Here is a 13,970-nt window from a genome sequence, read left to right as displayed (position 1 = left end):
TTGGATATTTTTAAATCGTTGTTGTTGGCAAAAACTTTGATTTTCTTCCGCTGCAATATTTCGAAATATTGAACTTGATTCACCAGTGATTTTATGAATGAGGCCATTTAAGTTCTTTTAAAAAGAAAATTTTTAATTTTCCAGCAAATTTTCAAGCAAGTAGTTCGAGGGCCTTCACAATACGCAACTGAGGAAACACCTTTCCAAACTGCACGTCTTACTCTAGCCAGAGATTTCCTTGCACTATTAACTCATCAGACCACATAGGATATCTTCAATCGTAAGCAAACAGTGAATCCCTGATTACGATGCATTTGCTCCTACGTATTTCGAAACTACACCTAACCTCGCCACCTAATGAGCCTCAATAGAATCAGTAAACGGATTAATCCCCACATTGTTCCGAGTCAAATGACTAATGGTGTACAACCAGAACCGCGGACTATTCCACTCGATAAGTGAGAACCACTTGAACAGTCCGATCGAGGGTTGTTCAGTGCATCATCATATGAACACACATCTGTGTGAAAAGACACCTTCATGCCCTTGCCAATGAAAAATGACGTTTACAACACAGATGCTAGTCTCGAGCTTGAGCGATCTTTATCCTTGTTTTAGGCGGCTGATTCGACTAGAAACCTGTTTAGAATATACGGTAAAATTCCTAATGAGTTTCATGATTTTACGTTGCGAGGCAGACCTCATGGTACCTATTGTATATTCAAGGACTTTATCTATGCAGCTTCCATGAGTATATATAGATAAAGTAAAATGCCATAATCGAATAAAATCGTAAATATATTAAAATAAATATTCTTTTACATTAGAGTCAATAAAAACCCGAGCCACGAGTTGGTTTGCCGGACACCTACTCTAACAGTATCTTCACTTGCCACTGCGTTCTGGTTGCTCTGTTTTCAAGGCATCATCCTTGTGAAGATTTTTATCCTCCTCTTCCTCAAAGGTACCCTTTTACTATCAGATAGAAACTATATGAGATTAAGCCTTGAAGTGATCAAAAATCACAGAGAATTGAATCGAACACACTTCCACAATTCCACGTGGACAAGAGAAATCCCAGTACAACTATTTTCTATGAGAGTAGCTAAATGGGGGACCAAAGAAACGGGAAAGAGACTAGTTAAAGATCATACAGACAAGTATATAGTAATTAAAGATGATAAACAATAATATATAGCAATGACCAAGAAGAAAGCACCAAATTGTATGGACACCAGTAGCTTTAGCTGAATCCAGAATTTATCGACCAGAACTTCATGTGTCTCTCAGTGAAGACAACAATATATCCCCCTGTAAAGAAGAAAGAACAAATCACAAGCATATTGGTGTATTTCATTTTCTACAAGAAATTCTAAAATGTAAGCATATCCATAATCCATCAGCTAGAAATAAGAATTAACATGTGGTTTATGAACATCAACGACCATTTCTCTAGACACAATACCCTCAGCACTTTTGCCTTCTGAATCACTCGAGAATGATGGTGAATGAGAACTTGAACTATTATTCTCCTTTAAATGTTTTGACCACATAGTCAAGTTCTTGGGGTCAATATGACAAGCTCTAGGCCACAAATATACTTCAATTGCATCCAGAGGCAAAAAAGGGTCAACATTCACTATATCTTCAGAGTAATCGCGATGAGATCACCTTTTTTTCCCTCTCAAACTGAACTTTGAGACATGGATACGAAGTTCAACGCCCATATGGAACAGTAGCATAAAAGTTTCGCGGCTTAGAAATGATGCATGGTTCCAGATGACGGGGAAATTTTCAATGGAAGACACAGCACTTTGTAATCTTCGTACTTCTGTCAAAAGGGAGAATTTCTCCAAAGCTGGATCAGTGCATGACAATAGTAGTCATCCAAACACCTCAAACCTTTTTTCAGTAGAGTGACATTGATTAGCTGTTTCATTGGTTTCTTGTCCTACATGATGCATCCGATTTGATACGCAGTTAACTAATGCTTTAATAACCCCAATCTCAACCAACTCAAAAGTGAAAATGGAGTCATTCTCCTTAAGCTCTGACATATTTGATGCAATACAGCATAAATCTCTTCATCCAGTTGACTGCTAGTAGCATCCTCCAGGAACAATAGGGCTGTTAATGCACTTGATAAGTTTCTGGGCTTCTAAAGAATATCGAACACACCTTTTTCAGGGTCCACACGTAGTCCAAATATGCCTTGCAAAATTTTGTACAGTGTCTTTCTGAAGCTTGCAGCATTCATTTTCCAGAGATTTGGAAGACTGATCCACATCAAATGCATAACACGGTCATCTACATACTTCTCGGAAAGCTGATTTTTGTGCTCCATTATTTTCCAGGCGCATGCCATCAAAAAATGGAAAAAGTTCAAATCTTTATCCGGAGAAATCACTACCAAGATGGCAAACATGACACCTTTTATCGTAAAAGAATTCAAGAAAACGTGTGGAAGCTTGAGCATTAAAGTATCAATAATCTGAAGGGCCAATGATATTACATGATGATCCTTTCTCACAAATACTCCAGCCAAAAAGCTGTCAGTCCACACAAGATGGGGCAATGTTCAGATTAAAATAAGACAAACATTGACAAAGAAATATTGCGAAGTAGAAGAGAAACCATTTTACCGTGAAAAGTTATCAGTCTAGAAAATTTTGAAGCATCTCAGATGTGCTGAAATGAACTAACTTATAGAGAACAGAGAGACAGCTGTAACATACAATCAGATTAACACCACACTCACCACGTGCTTAAATATAAAATAGGCAGGTAAAAGACTAGGAAGAAAAAATTCAAGGTAATCACTTATGAAGGAACCAACTCCACAAAAAGGCATCAATCCTTAAAGGCGAAAAAATAAAAACAATAACCGAAAGCAAGCCAATCAATCAAAAAAGCCAGAATTCAAGCGCCGATATACATATAAAAAAACCCAAGAATATTTTTCTTTTCTCTACTTTCACCGGATGAAAAATTTTACAGCAATGACGACTGTAATGATGGTGCTGATGGGTGAAAAAACAAAGTAAGAAGAAGAAATTGGTGTTTTATTTAAACATATGAGAATTAAATAATAATAATCTTAGTAAGTTCCCGTCGAAGATTGATTAGCTTTGCTGAAACCGAACATTTTTAAACCCTTAATACGTTAATATTCTGGGGACCCGGGCTTTAACTCGATTTTTTTTGGGATTAGTTGGATCTTTGCTAGAAAATATGGGTCAAATTTTTTACTTTTAATATTAATTCAAATGTATATAAACATGCACAATGTCTTCATTTATTTTATTTCTACAAACATAATATATATGTCTTATCCAGTTCAACAAACCAGTATTCAAATACAGTACATGACAAAAGTACAACTACTAGTACATCTGCTATGCCCGTGTCACCACGCTATATCCATCTCTCATCTCTGCTGCGACCCAGATCCTGCCCTACCTGTTGTTATGCACACATACAGACACAACAACAGCCGAAAACTCCGGTGAGAATAAATCCCAGTATAAAACATGTGTACATGCATGTCATGCAGTTTCATACAAATCATAACACATAATCAGTAATTATGACACATTAGTGAATACAAATAAAACAATCTGACTCTTACTCTTTAGCTCGACTCGTATCTAAGTCTAGGGATCCCGGTGTGAATAAGATGTAACAGGTCTCCCACCTACTCTCCCAATCGTGGTGGCGTTACATCTTATTCCTAAACTTCGGTCTGGTCTGTATCGAAATCTACAATCGGAGTGAATCTGATCCAAAGCATCGATATCACCGAACGTTTATAAAATTGGCGTATCTACCAATGACACTCCTATCTCAATACATATATATAAATCAATATAAAGTACAAATAGAACAAGTATGTGATTTTGTTGGGAAACTCAAATTGAATCTCATTTGAGTTGTGTCTTCCCTAAACAAACATGAATTATACCTTTCGTTGCACAATTTGTATCGTAATCGAAGTCTTGATGTCGAATCTGTCAGTATTAATTTGAAATGGCAATGTTGATACACATTCTATCAATCCACAACTCAAACTAATACCTGTTCATAACGATATTCTATCTCGATGCATTTCGACGGCATAACGGCGTAAACTCGCGATACCGGTCAACTCAAACTTCAATAATCAGTAACCATAACTCATAATCCTCATCATAAACACATGATAGTACTCAAAATCTGCATAACTTAACACTAAACATGCTGGAAACAGTAACAATAGCATACAATGTCCGTTCTTCGATCCGGTTGCGAATATACGTTGCTTAAAATCTCAAGAACATATTATGGAGCTCAATTCATCATTCTCCCAACACATACATATCAAAACATGTTGAAAGTGAACAATACTTACATCCTCTTGTAGCCTTTGATGAGAACAACACAAATCTGAACTTGGATTGAAATTTGGATGAGTAAATCTTGCACAAGCTAGCTTCAAAATGAAAGAACCTTGCCCCTTCTTTGAGTCTCTTTTTCTCTCGGTTATCCTAGTGTTCCATCCAGGAAAGAATGAAGAATGAAGGACACATATATCATATATGCATGGCAAGGGACAAGTGTCCTATTTTTTTGGACTACACGCCTCGCGCATATGCGCGACACCACCCGCGCATATGCGCGAGACCTACGGGTCTCGGCAATGTCCATTTCAACACTCCAAAGATTCTGGACGTGTCGCGCATATGCGCGTATCTACTCGCGCATGTGCGCCAATGTTTCTGGAAATGTCGCGTATATGCGCCGAGCTCATCTCACACCAAAAATTGCATCTACTTTTCCGTCTCTTCCGGTCCGATACAATGCGTCTACAATCCCCTTAATTATCAACAAAACAAGTCTGATTATGATAATCCAATTCTCGGGCCTTACATTTCTCCCCCTCTAAGAAATGATTTCGTCCTCGAAATCGACTTCAATCAATCGAAGTATATACAAGATGCAATATAATTAAAACTGAATAAATACTCACGTCATAGAAATAGCTCGGGATATCTCTGTCTCATATCTGCTTCTGTTTCCCAAGTCGCTTCCTCGATGCCATGACGACTCCACTGGACTTTTACAAGTGGAATAATCTTCGTCCTGAGCTGGTTTTCTTTCCGATCAAGAATCTGTATCGGTTGCTCAACATAACTCAACGTCTGATCAAGCTCGGCTTCGTCAGGCTGAATGACATGAGAAATATCTGGCATATATCTACGTAACATCGATACATGAAAAACGTCATGTATCCCAGATAAAGAAGGAGGAAGAGCCAGTCGATATGTTCGATCGCCAATCTTCTCAAGAATCTCGTAAGGACCGATGTATCTAGGAGACAACTTTCCACGCTTGCCAAATCTGACAATGCCTCTGAAAGGAGAAATCTTCAAAAACACTTTGTCTCCTTGTTCAAATACTAATGGTCTACGTCTGATATTGGCATACTTGGCTTGTCTATCCTGTGCCGTCTTCATTCTCTTCTGGATTATCTTTACCTTCTCAGTCATTTCACGAATCATATCAGGCCCAAGTTCTGGTACCTCAGAAATATCATCCCAGTACAACGGAGATCTGCACTTCTTGCCATAAAAGGCTTCAAACGGGGCCATCTCAATGCTCGTCTGATAGCTGTTGTTGTACTAGAATTCACAAAGTGACAGTGAATCTTGCCAACTAGTGCCGAAATCTAGCACTACAGTTCTCAACATGTCCTCTAAAGTCTGGATAGTCCACTCTGACTGTCTATCTGTCTGGGGATGATAGGCAGTACTCAGGTGCAATGTCGTACCTAAAGCCTGCTGCAAACTGTGCCAAAAGTGTGAAGTGAATCGTGGATCACGATCTGATACGATAGACTTCAGCACACCATGCAATCTGACTACTTCTCTGAGATACAACTCGGCCATTTGATCGTGTCGATATGTCATTCTGTATGGAATAAAACAAGCTGATTTGGTCAATCTGTCAATAATGACCCAAATCGCATCGCAGCCCCGGGATGATCGAGGTAACTTTGTCATGAAATCCATGTAAATGTGATCCCATTTCCACTCAGGAATAGATAAACTCTGAAGTAAACCTTCGGGCTTCTTTCTCTCGGCCTTTACCTGTTGGCAATTCAAGCACTTAGACACGAATTCTGCAATATCTGACTTCATCTGTTTCCACCAGAATTGTGTCTTCAAATCGTTGTACATTTTCCTGCCACCAGGATGAATACTAAACCGACTACAGTGCGCTTCTGACATAATCTGTTATTTCAATTCTGGAACATCTGGCACTGCAATACGGCTATTCACATACAGAACAAAATCATGTACCTGATACTCAGACTGATGTCCTGATCTGACCATATCAATCGACTTCTGCACATCCTGATCAGTTCTTTGAGCTTCCTTGATTCTCATAATCAAATCTTGCTCAATTTGAATCGTAGCAAGTCTCAATGGTCTACTATTTGTGTCAAATGCTAAACCAGACAAACAGCAATCTTCAACTAAATTCGAAACACCTATCGTCGATAAGGATAGAAGCACATACCTTTCGACTCAAGGCATCCGCTGCTGCATTTGACTTCCCTGGATAGTATTTGATTTCGCAATCAAAATCTTTCAACAAATCGAGCCATCTACGCTGTCTCATGTTCAATTCTGACTGAGAAAACAAATATTTTAGGCTCTTGTGATTAGAGTAGATCTCAAATTTCTCGCCATAAAGATAATGTCGCCAAATCTTCAATGCAAAAACAATAGCCGCCAATTCAAGATCATGAATTGGATATCGAATCTCGTGTGGCTTCAATTGTCTTGAGGTATATGCTATCACATGACCTCGCTGCATAAGAACACATCCTAGCCCTCTATGAGATGCATCACAATATATAACGAAATCGCCAGTACCTGAAGGAATCATCAAGACAGGTGCACTGGTCAGCCTCTTCTTCAAATCTAGAAAGCTAGACTCACACTCCTCAGACCATACAAATGGAGCATTCTTCTGTGTCAACTGGGTAATCGGATTTGCAATACTGGAGAAATCTTCGATGAATCGTCGATAGTACCCTGCCAGACCCATTAAACTGCGTATCTCAGGCACAGAAGTCGGTCTCGGCCAACTGATCACAGCTTCAACTTTACTCGGATCCACAGAAATACCGTCTCCAGATATGATATGATCCAAGAAGACAACCTGTCTCAGCCAAAACTCACACTTTGAAAGTTTAGCAAATAATCTTTCATTTCTCAACGTTTGCAACACAATTCTCAAATGATTGGCATGTTCATTCAGATTCTTAGAATAAACCAAGATATCATCAATAAAAACAATCACAAACTCATCCAAATACCTCTGAAAGACACGGTTCATCAATCCCATAAACACCGCTGGAGCATTCGTTAAACCAAAAGGCATGACAACAAACTCATAATGTCCATACCTGGTTTGGAATGCTGTCTTCGATATGTCAACATCTCTAACTCTCAGTTGGTGATATCCCGATCGCAAATCAATCTTGGAATAGATAGATGATCCCTGTAACTGATCAAATAAATCGTCAATACGCGGCAATGGATATTTATTCTTCACCGTTGCTTTATTCAGTTGCCGGTAATCGATGCATAATCTCATGGAACCATCTTTCTTGCGCACGAATAGCACTGGAGCACCCCAAGGAGATACACTGGGTCTGATATATCCCTTGGCTAGAAGATCTTCTAACTGTGCTTTCAATTCTTTCAACTCTATTGGCGCCATCCTATACGGAGCTCGAGATATAGGAACGGTACTTGGAATAAGATCAATACTGAAATCTACCTCTCGGGCTGGGGGTAACCCTGGGATCTCATCTGGAAATACATCTGCAAACTCTCGTACTACTGGCAAATCTGCCAATGCCGGGCTCGATTTCTGTAGGTCTACAGAATAAATAAGGAACCCCTATGCTCCTTTCTGCAGCAATCTACTCATAGTCAAAGCAGACACTAAGGGAATCCGAGATCTGGAACCCTTACCGTAGAATTTCCACTCTTCTGTCATTTCAGGTCTGAATCTGACAATCTTGTGAAAACAGTCTACGGTGGCTCTGTACTTGGTTAACATGTCAATCCCGACAATACAATCAAAATCAGATAAACCAAGTACAACACAGTCTAAATCAATCTCATGTCCCTCAAACTGTAGTATACACTGTCTAACTGAAGTCACAGATATCAAACCACTTCTCAACGGAGAAGAAATAGACACTACATCAGACAATGACTCGACAGGCAATGCATGTATCAATGCAAAACGTTCTGATATGAATGTATGTGATGCACCTGTATCTATCAATACATAGGCAGGATAACCACAAAGAAAACAGTTACCTGCAATCACATCGTCTGGTGCATCTTGGGCCTGCTCCTCCGTTAATGCAAACACTTGAGCCTGTTGTCTGGGAGGTTGGCTCACTGTCTGGCCACCTCTGGCTCTAGGCTGGGACTGTGTATGAGTGGGCTGGAAGGAATGGACAGACGAAGCTTGCCTCTCAGGCTGAGTCACTGATGCAGATGACCCTGCACCTTGGAATTTCTGTGCACCTCTCTGTGGACAGACTTTGGCGAAATGTCCCTGTTGCCTACATATGTTGCATCTGCCCATCACTCTCTGACACTGCTCTGTGGCATGTCGGCCTCCGCAAGAACTACAGTACACAGCTGAAAAATCCGTACTCTGGCCAGGACCTCTCTGTCGTGACCTGCTGGAGCTCGACGAACTGCTCCCTGCTCTCTTGAACTGCTTGCCTTTAGCTTTCAACGAATCTTTCTTGCCACTACTATTGCTTCCACTATCAAATCGAGGAGGAGGTGGTGGAAACTGTGCAGTGGGCTGTGGCGGTCTTTGACTCTGAGCACTAAAGGAAGCTCCTCGCTGCCTGATCAAGCCAGCCTCTGCTCCTTTTGCTCTGTTCAGTGCATCAGAAAAGGTATTGGGTCGTCCCGTGTTCACCAAAGTAAAAATATCAGGGTTTAAACCATTGATGAATTGATCGACGACCGTTTCATCATTTCCTGCCATGTGTGGCGCAAATCGAAGCAAGGAAGAAAACTTGGCAACATACTCTTCTATGTTCCACTGCCTCTGTCTCAAGTTGGCAAATTCGGCCCCTTTGTCTTTTCGATAGGAGACTGGAAAGAAACGTTGATAAAATTCATCCTTGAATACCTTCCAAGTAATATCAATACCTCTATGCTCCAATGCTCGTTTCGTGGTAAGCCACCAACTCTTGGCCACTTCTTGTAACTGATGCCAAATCAACTTCACTCTTCGTTCATCTGTATAGGCAAGAGATTCAAACAACATCTCTATATCGTCTAACCAGCTCTCACAATTCACTGCATTCTCCGTGCCCTTCAAAGTCGGGGGATGGAATGACTGAAACCTCTTTAATAACGTCTCCATAGGTGTAGCTGTCACATCCATCTGAGTACCTGACGTACTACCCTATTCTGGCACTTGACCTGCAGCTGATTGTGGTATTCTTCTAGGCGGCATATCTGATTATCAAAAGATTAGTACACAATCTAAACAATCTGTCTCAGCCCTCCTCTGATCATATACCTCTGATCCAGAATCGGTTCTGATTCAGTCTTTACAAGCACATGCTGTAAATCAATTCAGATAACAATACAACATGTAATAGGGAAAGCAATAAATCATGCTAGCACATCAAAAGCAAGGAAGAAGACTCGATCTACCCCGCTCATTTTATTCTATCTCAGTCTACAGAACCTACTGCTCTGATACCACCTGTTGTGGGGACCCGGGCTCTAACTCGATACTTTTTGGGATTAGTTGGATCTTTGCTAGAAAATGTGGGTCAAATTTTTTGCTTTTAATATTAATTCAAATGTATATAAACATGCACAAGGTCTTCATTTATTTTATTTCTACGAACATAATATATATGTCTTATCCAGTACATATTCAACAAACCAGTATTCAAATACAGTACATGACAAAAGTACAACTACTAGTACATCTGCTATGCCCGTGATCACCACGCTATATCCATCTCTCATCTCTGCTGCGACCCAGATCCTGCCCTACCTGTTGTTATGCACACATACAGACACAACAACAGCCGGAAACTCCGGTGAGAATAAATCTCAGTATAAAACAGGTGTGCATGCATGTCATGCAGTTTCATACAAATCATAACACATAATCAGTAATTATGACACATTAGTGAATACAGATAAAACAATCTGACTCTTACTCTTTAACTCGACTCGTATCTAAGTCTGGGATCCCGGTGTGAACAAGATGTAACAGGTCTCCCACCTACTCTCCCAATCGTGGTGGCGTTACATCTTATTCCTAAACTTCGGTCTGGTCTGTATCGAAATCTACAATCGGAGTGAATCTGAACCGAAGCATCGATATCACCGAACGTTTAGAAAATTAGCGTATCTACCAATGACACTCCTATCTCAATACATATATATAAATCAATATAAACTATAAATAGAACAAGTATGTGATTTTGTTGGGAAACTCAAATTGAATCTCATTTGAGTTGTTTCTTCCCTAAACAAACATGAATTATACCTTTCGTTGCACAATTTGTGTCGTAATCGAAGTCTCGATGTCGAATCTGTCAGTATTAATTTGAAATGGCAATGTTGATACACATTCTATCAATCCACAACTCAACTAATACCTGTTCATAACGATATTCTATCTCGATGCATTTCGACGGCATAACGGCGTAAACTCGCTATACCGGTCAACTCAAACTTCAATAATCAGTAACCATAACTCATAATCCTCATCATAAAACACATGATAGTACTCAAAATCTGCATAACTTAACACTAAACATGCTGGAAACAGTAACAATAGCATACAATGTCCGTTCTTCGATCCGGTTGCGAATATACGTTGCTTAAAATCTCAAGAACATATTATGGAGCTCAATTCTTCATTCTCCCAACACATACATATCAAAACATGTTGAAAGTGAACAATACTTACATCTTCTTGTAGCCTTTGATGAGAACAACACAAATCTGAACTTGGATTGAAATTTGGATGAGTAAATCTTGCACAAGCTAGCTTCAAAATGAAAGAACCTTGCCCCTTCTTTAAGTCTCTCTTTCTCTCGGTTATCCTAGTGTTCCATCCAGGAAGGAATGAAGAATGAAGGACACATATATCATATATGCATGGCAAGGGACAAGTGTCCTATTTTTTTGGACTACACGTCTCGCGCATATGCGCGACACCACCCGCGCATATGCGCGACACCACCCGCGCATATGCGCGACACCTACGGGTCTCGGCAATGTCCATTTCAACACCTCGCGCATATGCGCGCTTCATCTCGCGCATATGCGCCAAAGATTCTGGACGTGTCGCGCATATGCGCATATCTACTCGTGCATGTGCGCCAATGTTTCTGGAAATGGCGCGCATATGCGCCGGACTGGTGGCGCATACGCCCCGAGCTCATCTCACACCAAAAATTGCATCTACTTTTCCATCTTTTCCCGTCCGATACAATGCGTCTACAATCCCCTTAATTATCAACAAAACAAGTCTGATTATGATAATCTAATTCTCGGGCCTTACAAATATACAAGTGAAATGACAGAGTGGATGGACGAGAATAAAGCTCACCTGGCGCGAAGTCCGTGTAAAAATCAAATCTCTCCTCCTTCCTTCATTGACATCTCCATTTGTTAAAACGCCAAATGATTCCACATTTCCGTGCAATTTAGAACATATTAACAAAAACCAGTATCAGTAATCAAATGACAGCTGAAAAAATTTGAAGTGTATGTGTGATTTTTTCTAGGCTCAAGTTTTGCACTCAAAACCACGTAGATTCTCAATTTTCCCTGGATTAAATCCCTAAGTTCGCCAAACTAAAAATGGATTTACAACTTCATAGAATATGTCGTTTAAAATTTTGACGCAAAAAACATTGTCAAAAGAAAAGCTCAGAAGAGGCGCCGGATAGGCTGCCGCAACGCTTGGCCGGTTCACAAGCTGAGGGGATTCCTCCTTAATTCTGTTGGTGTAGACTTCGAGTACGTCGTTGGTAACATTGAACCAATAAATTAAACTTGGGTCAATAAAAGCCAGCCCATCAGCGGGATCTTATATGCGGCGAGCCCATTTTACTAGTTCCACCGAAGAGTGAACAGTGGGAGGAAGAAAGAAGAATTAATAACGGAGAATTGGGTACCTTTTCAGTAGGATGATGTACTACCCCTCATACGTATATAATTTCATTTATATTCGAAAAATAAATTTACCGTTAAATCTTCCTTCAGAATTCAAGAAACCGTATTGTTCTCCATCGTAATTCAAGAAACCATTTCTTCCAGAATTCAAGTTCCATATTTTCTCATGCAATCTCTTCAAAAAGTTCAATGGAGTTTTCATTTCCACAAGAAATGATACGTGAGATTTTATTGAGACTTACCATCAAAATATTGGGAAGGGTCAAGTCTATCTGCCATTCATGGCACCTTACTATTTCCATCGAGTCCTTCAAGAAGGAGCACCTGAGCAGAAATTCGGTGCCTCGCATTCTTTTTGTCAGAGGGTTTCGCAGCCACCCTTTCTACTCTTTTAAAATCAAGGATATGCCACCATCAATAGTGAAAAGTGTCCTGCTGGCTATTTTTGAGAATAAGCCACTCTGCAGAATGGTCGGCTCTTGTAATGTTATGGTGTGTCGCATCACGGCCGAACAAGATATCGTGGTTTTTAATCCAGTCACTGGAGTTGAAAGGCTAATATCCCTCCTACTGGTGAAAAACTTGCTTCCACTATCTACGGCTTTGCCTACGAAAATTCATTAGAGGATTATCTGATTTTCAAATTCGGGGGTGAATATGATGTGGAAAAAGGGGAATACAAAATAGATTTACAAATTTTCAGTTTGAGATTGTCTTCTTGGAACAGGTAAGATTTTGACCTTCCTGATGGTTGTGTGGTCATGGGAGCGGATGATGGTGTTTTCTTTGAAGGATGTATGCACTGGAATCTATGGACCGACATGGAAAAATGTTACAAGGTTTTGGCTCATGATTTGCGCATTCAGAATTTTCCCCATTCCATGGTCTGCAGCCTACCATTAGATGATTCTAGTGGCATCAGTCTCACGGCAGCAGCTGATTCTCTGTTCATTTCCCAACAATACGAAAAAAATGTTGATGTTTGGCGAATTAGTGGGTACCCGAACTGGAAATATGCACAAAAAGTACGCAGTCTTCCCAATCGTTATCAGTCTTCCAAGGCGAGACAGCTGATCTACGTCGATGAAAAAGGCAAACTGTCTGTTTTCACCCATAGACTTGGGTTGATACTGCGTCATTTGTCAAGCAGAATGAATATCATGCCCAACTATATAGTTAAGGCAATGGTGTATCAAGAGAGTTTGATATCTCCATTTTTCTCGTGACCATATGCGTTAATAGCATTATCATTTCAATTCAAAAATATATTCTTTGTTTCTTGAACAGATACCAATATTTATACTGAAAAATGTTCCACGAGAATTGTTCCATCAGCTTTGTTATGTCCAGTTTTTAGTTTTGCTATGGAAAAAGTAATGAAAAACTTGGATTGAATTCAAAGCTCCAGTACTATGTTAAATAAATGGAGCTCTATTAAGGTCGTTTTGTTTTATCTGATTGATTCATGAGACGATTTGTTTTATAAACTTTAAGCTATGTTTTATTTTAAAGAAACAAAGTGAAGTGGTATCTGCTTTGAGCTATGTTTCTACTAGACTTTAACAGTCATCCCCGAGACAAGCAATTGCTGAAACATGTGGATGTTGAAGGACTGTAATCTCAGGACATTTTATCTCTATTGATGAACGTCAGTGATTGCTCCCTAGAGAGCTATGTTTTCTCGTATGAAGAAACATTCTAAATCACACGTTCTTTAGTAAATGA

The 13,970-nt window shown here is 39.8% G+C and overlaps 1 protein-coding gene across 6 annotated transcripts in view; it reads right to left on the bottom strand.

Moving 5' to 3' along the window:
- The window catches only part of LOC142505596 (uncharacterized), a 130,678-nt gene that overhangs the window by 94,857 nt on the left and 21,851 nt on the right, over window positions 1-13,970 (bottom strand). For 4 of the 6 annotated variants that reach the window (XM_075618650.1, XM_075618651.1, XM_075618647.1 and 1 more), the window contains 4 exons: window positions 11,677-12,852; window positions 2,643-2,724; window positions 1,422-2,549; window positions 1,229-1,311 (listed from right to left, as the gene is read on the bottom strand). The gene's annotated coding sequence lies outside the window, so the exon portion shown is untranslated. Of the gene's footprint in view, window positions 1-1,228; window positions 1,312-1,421; window positions 2,550-2,642; window positions 2,725-11,676; window positions 12,853-13,970 lie in introns of those variants that run through there. The other 2 variants (XM_075618648.1, XM_075618649.1) reach the window with 2 other exon arrangements.

This window comes from Primulina tabacum, chromosome 10 (assembly GCF_025594145.1).
Source record: "Primulina tabacum isolate GXHZ01 chromosome 10, ASM2559414v2, whole genome shotgun sequence".
NCBI classification, from domain to species: domain Eukaryota; kingdom Viridiplantae; phylum Streptophyta; class Magnoliopsida; order Lamiales; family Gesneriaceae; genus Primulina; species Primulina tabacum.
This window is presented reverse-complemented; position numbering and strand designations above follow the sequence as displayed.